Raw genomic sequence first — 13,182 nt, forward strand, 5'->3', positions numbered from 1 at the left:
TCATCTCCTGCCGCTTCCCATACCTGTTGCCCCGTGGCAACACATCGCTATGGACTTCATTACCGATCTTCCTGTCTCTGCCGGGTGTACTGTCATTTGGGTGGTCGCAGACCGCTTCTCTAAAATGGCCCACTTCATTCCCCTGCCTGGTCTTCCGTCTGCACCTGAGCTGGCTATGGACTTTATTCGCCATATCCTCCGTCTCCATGGCCTACCCTTCCACATCGTGTCGGATTGAGGGGTTCAGTTTACCTCACGCTTCTGGAGAGCCACATGTAGACTGCTGGACGTCACCCTGGACTTCTCCTCCGCTTACCACCCTCAGTCCAATGGTCAAGTGGAGCGGATCAATCAGATCCTTACCAGCTATCTCCGGCACATTGTTAATGCCCAAAATTCTGATTGGGTGGACCTCCTTCCTTGGGCCGAGTTCTCTTATATTAACCACAAGAGCGAATCCTCTTCCAAGTCCCCTTTCTTTATTGTCTATGGCCAGCACCTCTGGATTCCGCTCCCTGTCTCCGTTTCTGTGGACAACCCTGCTGCGGAGTCTCTTGTCAGCGAATTTTCTACTATTTGGGAGAGTACCAGGTCCGCTCTTCTTCTGTCCTCTGAGCGGATGAAGAGATATGCTGATAAGAGACGTCTGGATCCGCCTCAATTCCGCCCGGGAGACAAGGTTTGGCTCTCGTCCAAACATGTGCGGCTCAAAGTACCCTCCTTCAAGTTGGGCCCTCGATTCATCGGTCCCTTCGAATTCCTCAGGCAAATTAACCCTGTGGCCTACAAATTAAAACTCCCGACAACCCTACGGATTCCCAACTCCTTCCACGTATCTCTCCTCAAACCCGTTGTCTTTAACTCTTTTTCCAATAATCCAGGTGCCCCTCCTGTTCCTGTTTCCGCTGATGACATCTTTGAGGTAGAGAGTATTCTGGCCTCCAAGAGGGTTAGAGGAAAGACCTTTTTTCTGGTAGATTGGAAGGGGTTTGGTCCTGAGGAGAGAACTTGGGAACCCAGGGAGAACATCAACGCCCCGCTTCTCCTTGAAAAATTTCTTTCTGGCCTAAAAAAGAGGGGGCCTAAAGGGGGGGGTACTGTAGCATCGGCGTCTCTGCCCCGTTCAAGGCAGAGACGCCGTCCCTCTCAACTCCCCGCTCCTGGTGCGGCGTCCTCCTGCGCTTCTCTCCCTGCTGCTTCCGGCACGCGCTCCTTCCCCGGCAGTGTGCTTAGGGTGCGCGCGCGCGCTCCCCCTCTCTTAAAGGGACCGCGCGCGCCATCCTAAGGAGTCCCCGGCCAATTGCCGGAGGACCTCCCATATTTAAGGCACCTCCTCCAAAATGGAGGTGCCCGAGCAATGTTGTTGCAAAGCCTTCACTCTGCTTCAGCCCTCAGGTCCCGTTACCAGTTACCAGCCAGTCACCTGCCAGATTCCTGCTTGTTGCCTGCCAGTCACATGCTGGATTCCTGCCTGTTACCTGCCAGTTACCTGCCAGATTCCTGCTTGATACCTGCCTGATATCCGTTTACCTGCTTGCAAGCCTGCGGTCAGACAGTCTGCTTTCTGACACCTGTCAGTCTGTCTATGGACCGGCCTGCCCGCTCACCTGGGAGCGCCCACCTGCTACCTGCCTGTTAGCCTACCTGGAGGCTCAGCCGTCACTTGCCGTGACCACCTGCCTGTCCAGAGACTCTTGCCTGCTCACCTGGGAGCGCTCACCTGCTACCTGCCTGCTAGCCTACCTGGAGGCTCCGCCATCACTTGCCGTGACCACCTGCCTGTCCAGAGACTCTTGCCTGCTCACCTGGGAGCGCTCACCTGCTACCTGCCTGCTAGCCTACCTGGAGGCTCTGCCGTCTCTTGCCGTGACCACCTGCCCATCCAGAGACTCTCGCCCGCTCACCTGGGAGCGCTCACCAGCCACCTGCCTGCTGTCCTTCTACCCAGAGACTGTCCCTGTCACTTGCCAAGAGTACCCGTCCTTTCACCCAGAGACTGTCCCTGTCACTTGCCGTGACTACCTGCCCCTCTACCCAGAGACTGTCCCTGTCACTTGCCGTGACTACCTGCCCGTCTTCCCTGGGAGCCACCCGCTTCCTTACAAGGACTGCCCCCTTGTATAGTCGCACAGAGGTTCCACCTCCCAGACCCATTACAATAAGCAATACAATGTATCACATTTCAACAGTTAGGCTATGTGCCCACGATGCAGAAATGCTCTGGATTTTTCCTGAGCGTTTCTGCATCTCTCTGGCATAAAAAAACGCATGCGGATTGTACATGCGTTTTTCCTGCTAGGGACATGCGGATGTGAAGCGTTCTTCACATGCATTTCCGCATGTGGGCTGACAAGCGCTTTCCAAGCAATTTTAGCATCACTTGGAAAGTGCTTGTCAACTTGGTCACACTATATAAATCCATGCAAATGGCATGGATTTATATAGTGTGACCGTAAAGAATGGCTAAAAATAAAAAAATAATTCTATACTTACCTTCCGATGGCCCCCGCAGTCTTGCTTCGCTCTGTCCTGGCTGACGGCAGATCGCGGTACTCTGAAGAACCTGCCATCACATGACTATTACGTCAGCGCAGGTCCTTCAGTCCTCTGCGATCTGCCAGCAATGGAGGACGAGCGCAGCGGGGGCCATCAGAAGGTAAATATAATATTTATTTTAAATTTTATTATTTTTTTCACAGGTTCTATGGTACACGGGACCGGAGAAGAGTCTCCTGTCCTCCACACCTGGGTACCATCCACACATTGGAATGCATGGAATGCGCATCTACATATGCAGTGATGCGTAATCCATGCGTTTCAATGCAAGTCAATGGCGGCGAAAACGCAGCACTTCCGCAAAATAATTGGTAGTGCTGCGGATGTTTCCGCAATGATAATCTGCAGCGGAAATTTCCGCAGCATGTGCACAGCACATGCGGATTATCATTGGCAGGCCTTCTACCATGCGTTTTTTAAGCATTTCTGAAGTGTTTTTGCCGCTGCGGAAACGCTTAAAAAACGCATCGTGCGCATACAGCCTTACAGGAAGAGTGAGGGCCCTGCTCGCAAGCTTACAATCTATATTGAAATAGAGAGACACAATAGGTAGAACATGGTCATGAGCCAACATCTGTCTAAGTGCAGTTACCGTGTGCTATTGTGTGCATGGAGGATGTAGAGACAGATGAATAGGCAAGAGCATATTAAGATTAACATTTAGAAGGGAACAGGGGAGAGTTGGACTACTGAGTTGAGGTGATTGGCTTGTCTAAACAGATGTGTTTTTAAAGCATGTTTAAAAACATTGGGGTTAGATATAAGTCGCATCATTTGGGGTAGTGCATTCCAGAAAACTGGCGCGGCATGAGAGAAGTCTTGGAAATGGAGCTGTGAGGGTCGGATTAAGGAGGATGTTAGTCTTAAATCAGTTGCAGAACGGAGGGCACAGGAGGGGTGATAGACAGAAATGAGGGATGAGAAATAAGGTGGTGCAGAACTGTGGAGAGCTTGGTGGGTGAGAGGGATGAGTTTGTATTGCATTCTGTAGTGAATCGGTAACCTAACCAGTGCAATGACTGGCAGAAGGTAGAGGCATTGGTGAAGTGGCTTGATAGAAATACAACCCTGGCTGCTGCATTCAATCATAGATTGGAGAGGAAAGAGTTTTTTTACAGGGATACCGATTAGAAGAGAGTTTCAGTAGTGCATAAGAACGACAGTAACAGTTTTTGCATTATCAAAGGTGAGAAAAGGTCGGATTTTGGAGATGTTTTAAGGTGCAGATGACATGAGCGAGTGAGTGAATTTCCATGGGGAATAAAGGAAAGTTGTGTCAAATATGACTCCAAGAAAGCAGGCATGCTGAGTGGGAGTTATGGTGGCACCCCCTAAAGGAAATTGAAAATTCAGATATAGGTAGGTTAGTAAATGTCATTTAGTTGGGTTAGTAAAAGTCAGATATAGGTACTGTAGCTTAGTAGAGGGAGGAAACAGAAGGAGTTCATTTTTGGAGATATTCAGTATTTACTATTTCAAGCCCTTGTTGAAGAATTATTAAAAAAATTCCCATCTGACAATGCTAGCGGCAGAGGTTACAGAATTGGACAACCAAGGAGAACAGGCGAGGGAGACACAAACCAAATGAAGCAGAGGAAGGGGAATGCTGTCAAAGATCTGGGACAGTTTTCTCAGACCCTCCAAACACCCAGGCCCTGATACATGGGGTACACTGACAAGGAGGGAAAATTTTGGAAGATCCTGAAGGACTATCTTGGCAACCGTAACAGCGTCCTCCATGATTCCTCTCTGTGCCTTACAACTGTCTCTGTACACCTTGGAGGTCTTGGCAGCTAGCATTTTGTCAGAGATGGTTTTTAGTGCCACCAGGGGCATTATAACTGATATAACTGATAGGTGCACCCACCTGTCAACTGAAAATTCTGACAGGCTGACTCTTATCAAAATGAATCAGGGCTGGATTGGGCCAGACTTCTCAAAATCACCAGATGATAGCATCAAACCTAATCCAGTGGTTATTTTTTGGGGGTCTATTCCCATGCATTACTTTACAGCCAGACATGGGTAATATACATACACCTCAGGTTTCTTCTATTTTATGTCGCCCCCCTCCTTCTCCTTCTCCTCATCTCCCACCAAGATATCACCAGGGTGACCATCATGCAACATCCACATAAATTTTTTAAGGGTTTTTATGATGCGCGGAGTAACTATTTTAAGAGGCCTATCTCTAACTTCATATATAATATACAGTACAGACCAAATGTTTGGACACACCTTCTCATTTAAAGATTTTTCTGTATTTTCATGACTATTAAAATTGTACATTCACACTGAAGGCATCAAAACTATGAATTAACACATGTGGAATTATATACTTTACAAAAAAGTGTGAAACAACTGAAAACATGTCTTATATTCTAGGTTCTTCAAAGTAGCTACCTTTTGCTTTGATGACTGCTTTTCACACTCTTGGCATTCTCTTCATGAGATTCAAGAGGTAGTCACCAGAAATTGTTTTCACTTCACAGGTGTGCCCTGTCAGGTTTAATAAGTGGGATTTCTTGCCTTATAAAATGGGGTTGGGACCATCAGTTGTGTTGTGCAGAAGTCTGGTGGATACACAGCTGATAGTCCTACTGAATAGACTGTTAGAATTTGTATTATGGCAAGAAAAAGCAGCTAACTGAAGAAAAACGAGTGGCCATCACTACTTTAAGAAATAAAGGTCAGTCAGTCCGAAAAATTGGGAAAACTTTGAGTGTGTCCCCAAGTGCAATTGCAAAAACCATCAAGCGCTACAAAGAAACTGGCTCACATGAGGACCGTCCCAGGAAAAGAAGACCAAGAGTCACCTCTGCTTCTGAGGATAAGTTTATCCGAGTAAAAAGCCTCAGAAGTCACAGGTTAACAGCAGCTCAGATTAGAGACCAGGTCAATGCCACACAGAGTTCTAGCAGCAGACACATCTCTTCAACAACTGTTAAAAGGAGACTTTGTGCAGCAGGCCTTCATGGTAAATTAGCTGCTAGGAAACCACTGCTAAGGACAGACAACAAGCAGAAGAGACATGTTTGGGCTAAAGAACACAAGGCATGGACATTAGACCAGTGGAAATCTGTGCTTTTGTCTGATGAGTCCAAATTTGAGATATTTGGTTCCAACCACCGTGTCTTTGTGCGACGCAGAAAAGGTGAACGGATGGACTCTACATGCCTGGTTCCCACCGTGAAGCATGGATGAGGAGGTGTGATGGTGTGGGGGTGTTTTGCTCGTGACACTGTTGGGGATTTATTCAAAATTGAAGGCATACTGAACTAGCATGGCTACCAAAGCATCTTGCAGCGGCATGCTATTCCTTCTGGTTTGCGCTTAGTTGGACCATCATTTATTTTTCAACAGGACAATGACCCCAAACACACCTCTAGGCTGTGTAAGGGCTATTTGACCAAGAAGGAGAGTGATGGGGTGCTACTCCAGATGACCTGGCCTCCACAGTCACCAGACCTGAACCCAATCGAGAAGGTTTGGGGTGAGCTGGACCGCAGAGTGAAGGCAAAAGAGCCAACAAGTGCTAAGCATCTCTGGGAATTCCTTCAAGATTGTTGGAAGACCATTTCCGGTGACTACCTCTTGAAGCTCATCAAGAGAATGCCATGAGTGTGCACACAGTCAACAAAGCAAAAGGTGGCTACTTTGAAGAACCTAGAATATAAGACATATTTTCTGTTGTTTCACACTTTTTTATTAAGTATATAATTCGACATGTGTTAATTCATAGTTTTGATGCCTTCAGTGTGAATGTACAATTTTCAAAGTCATGAAAATACAGAAAAATCTTTAAATGAGAAGGTATGTCCAAACTTTTGGTCTGTACTGTATATGTATACACCCCAGGGGTCAATGTTTATCAGCCAATGCACTTAGTGCATGGGCATTATCAGTTTTGGACACCCATTCCTTAATTATAGAAAATATATTTTAAATGTGACCCTCCACTACTGTGGCGAAACAGCTTATAATCTTAATCAGCCAGACAGTTAGATTTGTTAATCCAAGAGAAATACACTATTGTGTTTGTGTTGACTTTGAATGTGAACTTTTGTATTTCTGTGGTGGGTCAAGAAGGAAAGACCAGTATTTGTATAACCCTGATTGTTGTCTTCTTTGTTCTGAAACAAAGATGTTTGCTACAATGCTAATTGCATATTATACTAAAGCCAGCTAGATGTTTATTCACAAGAGCTCCCTGCTACTCCAACTATGTAAATTGATTAAAGGCTCAAACAATGCGACCTGAGATCTGAGCCCTGTGGAGTAATATACTCCCTAATCATTGACTTGTGGATGTGAACTTCAAAGGACAATTGAACGATGTAAGGAACATATGCCTCTGTAGCAAGAGATTAGAGACAGAGAATTGAAAGAGACTTTACAAGGAGAATCAAAGATTAGACTCTCTACAGACTATCAGCTTGTTAGCATGGCTTTATCCAAAGAGACACAGAAATTGAGGGAGAGGAGGCATAGAGAAGAAGGGAGCAGCCATTGCAGCCTGCAAGCCTCAGATGTCGCTCAACTATGTGAACAGGAAAAAAAAAGCTGGACTCAACAAGTGGATGAGGATCTCTAATGTATCACTGATGAAAGAGAATGGACAAAGGAAATATGGTGGCCCCCCTCCAGGTTGGAATGGAGAAGCTCCTCTACATGGTACTGAAATTTTTATAGGCAATATTCCTCAGGAGATATATGAAGATGCATTGATACCTCTCTTTCAGTATTTGTCTGTGGGAAAGCTGTAAGAATTTCACTTAATCATGACCTTCAGTGGTCTAAACTGTGGAATTGCTTATGCACGTTATTTCTCAAAACGCATTGCAAATCAGGCCATTGGCCTACTCTGTAGTCATGAATTTCAAGGCCTAAAGATCTTTGTGTGTCGAAGCACCGAGAAGTGTGAACTGATGTTGGATGAGTTGCCATTACTTATGGAACAAGCTGCATTAGAGGACTTCCTGAGAGAATTGACAGCCAGAGTAGGTACGGTTTCCCTCTATGGCAGTCCTGTCACCGACCTAAAGAATATGGCTCTGGTGAAATACAACTCTCACCAAGAAGCATCCCTGGCTAAGAAAACTCTGTGTGAAGGTTCACAGTCAGTATATGGCTGCTTTTTTACTGTGGACTGACTCGAGCAATCGATAAGACTTAAGATGCAATCTGGCACCTTGGCAAAGCCCAATTCTGTTCTCCCCATGATATCTAACAAACAGGTGAAGCTGGAGACATGTGATCATACTGCCACTCAATATCTTCAACTCCTTTGTGAGAAACTAATGTTTTGGCAGTCAGTCTGCTAAATAAAATTTCTGAGATATGGAAATTGTGGATGGCTTTGCTTCTGGTATTGGGTGCGAATATCAAACCATGTCGTGCCATTCACTGAATATTCCTTACTGGTTGGAGACAAGCTCATTCCCACAAAAAAGTACCAGCAAGCTAAGGAGATGGTGGCCTCTTTCATCATGAACACCCCTGCTGTCTACCTTGTGAACATTGTGTTGAAGCTTGCAAAGATTAAAAGGTTACATTGGCAAGTCTGGTTTTTATACTAAAGATCTTGCTGTGTTTTTATAGTTTTTTTTTAAATTTATTTGTTTGGCCTTATATACAAGTCATGACCCTGCAAAGAATGTTTATTAACAATTCTTCCAGGAAAATTCATTTTAGCTTTGTTTTTGTATGTTTTATTGTCAGTCCGTAAAAATCGCATAATACTCCAGCAACCAAGTGTAAATAGGTTTGAACAACACACAACTAGCAGACTTTAAATGGAGTGTAATATCTGGCACGATCTCCAAAATGTCACAATTATTACCGCCGTAATATTGGATCACGTCTGATGAACACAGTTTTAGACAGTGGCCTATTAGTATAATATTTTATTGGTCAGCGACCAAGTGTAAATAGGTTTATAAAAGACACAACTGGTAGACTTTAAATGGAGTTTAATATCTCGCACGCTCACAAAAAATTCTGGATTATTAGCGCAGTACTATCTGATCCCATCTGATGACCACGGTTTTAGGCAGTTACCTTGAAGTAAGGTATTGCCAATGGTCAGCTACCAAGTATGAATAGTTTTGAACAACACACAACTGGCAGACTTTAAATGGAGTTTAATACTTGGCATGCTCCCAAAAAAATCTGGATTATTAGCACAGTAATATCTGATCCCATCTGATTACCACGGTTTTAGGCAGTGGCGTTAGAGATATGGTATTGGTCAGTGACTAAATGTGAATAGGTTGAACAACACACAACTGGCAGACTAACTGGAGTGTTTGGCAAACTCAAAAAAATGTGACGATTATTTCTTCAGTAATATGGGATCATGTCTAATTACCACGGTTTTAGGCACTGGCCTTGTAGTATAGTATTGGTCAGCGACCAAGTTTGAATAGGTTCAACAACACACAGCCGCCATACTTTAAATGGAGTATAATATCTGACACATTCCCTAAAAATTTCTGGATTAGTACCGCAGATATATCTGATATGTCAGATGACCTCAATTTTAGGCACTGGCCTTGTAGTATGGTATTGGTCAGCGACCAAGTTTGAATAGATTGAAAAACACATAACTGGCAGACTTTAAATTGAGCATAATATTTGGCACGCTCCAAAAAATGTCTATATTGTTACGATAATAATATTGGATAATGCCTGATGTTTCTCTGCTTCCACAATGCAGCAATGCGAATAAAATCAACCAAATCTGGCTGTATAGTGCTAACAAGCAAATTTAGCAGTTAAATTGTGTATTATATTGCTTTTTAGGCAATTAATCAGGATTAAGAGCAAAAAGATCATTAGCTCTGATATCTAGGGCTATGGATATCTGTAACAGCAGCAGCAGCAGACAGAATGTGCAATGGACCATTTTCTGCTCTATACACTGTCCACAAACTCTGCCTGCCTAACTCCTGTTATTACCAGGATTAATATATGCAGCTGGATTAGTCCTTAGAAGGACTGTTAGTTCAGATGGATTTATATCTTGCTGTGGAATACCTATACCAAAGTAATCGACCTCCAATTTTCTCCCTCTCTTAGCAGCACCTCTTCCTACTCTGCCTGTTTCCGGGATAGACTGTGACGAGCATAGGGTCACCGGGTCTTATACAGACCCGATGACGCTATGCGGACAGCCAATCACTGTAATATCACAATCAACATGGCTGCAGCATTACAGCGAGTGTCAAGCAATCCCCGCAAGTTTATTCACTGTTTAAAGAGCCCGAATATCCTGGAAGTACTTGCCGAGCACTGAGCATCTCAAGCAGTGAGATGCTCGGGCAAGTACCAAGCAGTTGTGAGCATGCTCGCTCATCACTAGTTATTATGTGTATGAGTAAAAGTTCATGTGATTTTGTGTATGTACAGTAATATATGTTTATGCACATGTATGTACTGAATGTGTTTGTGTGCCTGCAAGTGTGTATTATACAAACAAATAAGTGTGTGCATGTCTGGCTCCTAGTTATGTGTCAGATCTGAAACTCTAGTTAAGCCATTTCCACAGTATTTGTGCAGTGCACCCCAGAGTTCCTTATGAAATCCCTGAAATGTGGAATTCAGAAAGAACAGCTGAAGGAGTCATAAACTGCAATAGAACATGCAATGTCAATCTTTTTAGACAGTCATTGTCAGAATAAAAGCACGGCGCCCGTTTGAAATTCAGTTTTGTTTTAGCACTTTATGGTTCCTTCGTGGTTCACTCTGAATCCAAATTACCAAGGATTTTAATGGAAGCAATGCGTAAACGCAGCCTTATGCAGAATATGTCATTCTCCCAAATCAGAATTAGAGGTCTCCAAAAATTGCAGTATATTGAGCATACTGTACATTAGCACAAGAAAAGCTCCACTATTATAACACCCCAACAGCATCCTGTATCACACACACATTGATGATCCTAGATATGTGAAGGTGAGCACTAAGCTGCTAAAACATTGTATGAATAGAAATCTAATTGTATAAATGCTCAAGAATCTAGTTAATACAATAGCTATCCTGATGAGAATCACAAAAAAAAAATATGTATAAAGGAGACAGCATATAGCTATTAATAGGAACATTTTACATACTGCATGTATAATTGAGTTTCATTAATTGCGTTATTTAATAAGACTTCTGTTATTATTTTCATGACAATTTATTTATCTAGCTAACTTCTTTTTAACATTTTTAAACAAATTATTTTCTTTCTTTTTTGTTAGCTAATTAGGCAAATAAATGTGGATTCATTGATTTATAGGACAATCAAATAATCTGTTTTATAAATAATAATAAAGTGAGTCTATTTTGTTTATTGACACTTTTTGCATCTCAGCTATAAACCTTAAAAATTCCAAACAAAAGTCTAAGGGTATTTGTGCATTCTTAGCTTTAATTTATTTTAAATAAATAAGCAAAAGATAGAGTCAAATCTAAATAATCTTATATTATTCAATATTGCCCTCTTGTGTTCAAGGGTTAGCATTGCAAATCATAATATAAAGAAATGTTCTCAGCATTTCTTTTATGTGTCAAAGAAATGATTACTGCATTCAGAAAGGAAAGAATGTTTTTCCTTGTTGAAAATTCCAGATTGGTCGGCATTCAACTAAGAAACAGAACAAACTTCAAATATTTAGTTTAATTGATGACACATGACAACTCATGCTGAGACTACAAGATCTCTAGTTAACCATAATATGATGCATTTTTGTCTGGAATTTAGATATTCAACTTACTGATGAGTAATTTCAGATTCCAGATTGTTAAACTTTACTAAGATAATATTTTAAGATTAGTGTTTAAATATACTAAAGTAATTTATTAATATTAAACTTGAGCAGATCGATATATTGAGCATCGACTCCAAATTAAATATCCTCAAATGTTCAGGCCCCTGCAAATTCAGTATGAAAATATTGCAAAAATAGAAAAAACGCTTGGTGCCATTTCACACACTACTGAAAACTCAAAGAGCAGAATTATGACGACAAGCTAGGCCTTGTGGGCTTTCCCTTAATCCCTTTATAGCTATCACATAACATGTTTGATTCAGCAAAAGAGCACTATAACAGCCAGCATAAAAGATGACAGCAGACCAAACAGCACTATTCTAGGCTTTTACGGGGTAGAGATAAGAGGTTAGCGTTCACACTTTCTTCCATGCAGGAATAGCAAAAATTGAAAATGGGAGAGGTAATTTTAGTCTGTGAATAATAATCCAAAGATTCAAGTAATACAGGGAGATTCTGTATTTGTGTAGTCATTGTGACTGTAAGTTGTTGCATGTGTGATTTATACAGCAGGAAAATTAGCTTTATAACAGCACTTGTTGTCATTCTTCACAAAGTGCAAAGAAAAGGGCTGCTTGATAACACTCTGTCCTAACGTTGCTACTAACAAAAATACTGAAACCTAGGCTTGTGTGTCACAGAAAATGTGTTTCCTCGATTGTGAGACAGGCAAATACATATATACAGTAGAGACCAAAAGTTTGGACACACCTTCTCATTTAAAGATTTTTCTGTATTTTCATGACTATGAAAATTGTACATTCACACTGAAGGCATCACAACTATGAATTAACACATGTGGAATTATATACTTAACAAAAAAGTATAAAACAACTGAAAATATGTCTTATATTCTAGGTTCTTCAAAGTAGCCACCTTTTGCTTTGATGACTGCTTTGCACACTCTTGGCATTCTCTTGATGAGCTTCAAGAGGTAGTCACCGGAAATTATTTTCACTTCACAGGTGTGCCCTGTCAGGTTTAATAAGTGGGATATAAATGGGTTTGGGATCATCAGTTGTGTTGTGCAGAAGTCAGGTGGTATATTTATATACACACAGCTCCGGTAAAAATTAAGAGACCACTGCACAGTTTTCTAAAAATCACCATCTCTACATGTTCGACAGCCATTACATTCCAGTGTCAGTTGAATTCCAACCAAAGTACAACTCATTCTACTTCTGATTAGGTGATCACCTGAACCAGATATTATGTAACAAGGGAAAGTGTAAAAAACACTGCTGTGGTCTTCACAATTCTCTTGCAATAGGACAAGCTGGATGGCAAAACAAGTGCTAGGAATAGCCCAAAAGTAATTTGAATGAAAAAATAACTATTAACCATGCCAAAGGAGTTGAAAAGAAAAGTCTTGAGTGAGGAAAAGAAGGGCTCAATTCTGGCTTTACTAGCAGAGCGATACAGTGAGCGTCATGTTGCCTCCATCCTTAAAATGTTGAATACATTGCGTTTTGTTTTTCCTGTTAGACTTGGAAAGCCATGTTTGTTTTGTTAACATTGCCATTGTTTATGCAATACACTTAATAAACCAGCTGAAGCTTGAATGTGGTCCAAATTAAATGAAAAAAAGCGGTCTATACGGCGCTAAATGAATGAACACTAGAGGTGAAAAATTTTTTAGGGCTAAAAAATAAATTTAATGATCCCTTTCCACAACGCGTTTCGATAGTAAACTATCTTCCTCAGGTGGTACAAGGGTATGACACAAACATAAAATGTATATAGACAAAAATTCACAATGATTGGTTGATACTAATTAATTGACCTGGGTCCAGACAAAGGAAACCCTTCA

The 13,182-nt window shown here is 42.0% G+C and overlaps 1 pseudogene; it reads left to right on the forward strand.

Moving 5' to 3' along the window:
• LOC141245592 (dead end protein homolog 1-like) overlaps positions 1 to 12,949 on the forward strand; it is a 165,909-nt pseudogene extending 152,960 nt beyond the window's left edge.
• The last annotated feature ends 233 nt before the right edge of the window (positions 12,950 to 13,182 follow it).

The sequence above is a fragment of the Phyllobates terribilis genome, unplaced genomic scaffold, assembly GCF_046119375.1.
Source record: "Phyllobates terribilis strain yellow unplaced genomic scaffold, ASM4611937v1 Scaffold_2__4_contigs__length_985480577, whole genome shotgun sequence".
NCBI classification, from domain to species: domain Eukaryota; kingdom Metazoa; phylum Chordata; class Amphibia; order Anura; family Dendrobatidae; genus Phyllobates; species Phyllobates terribilis.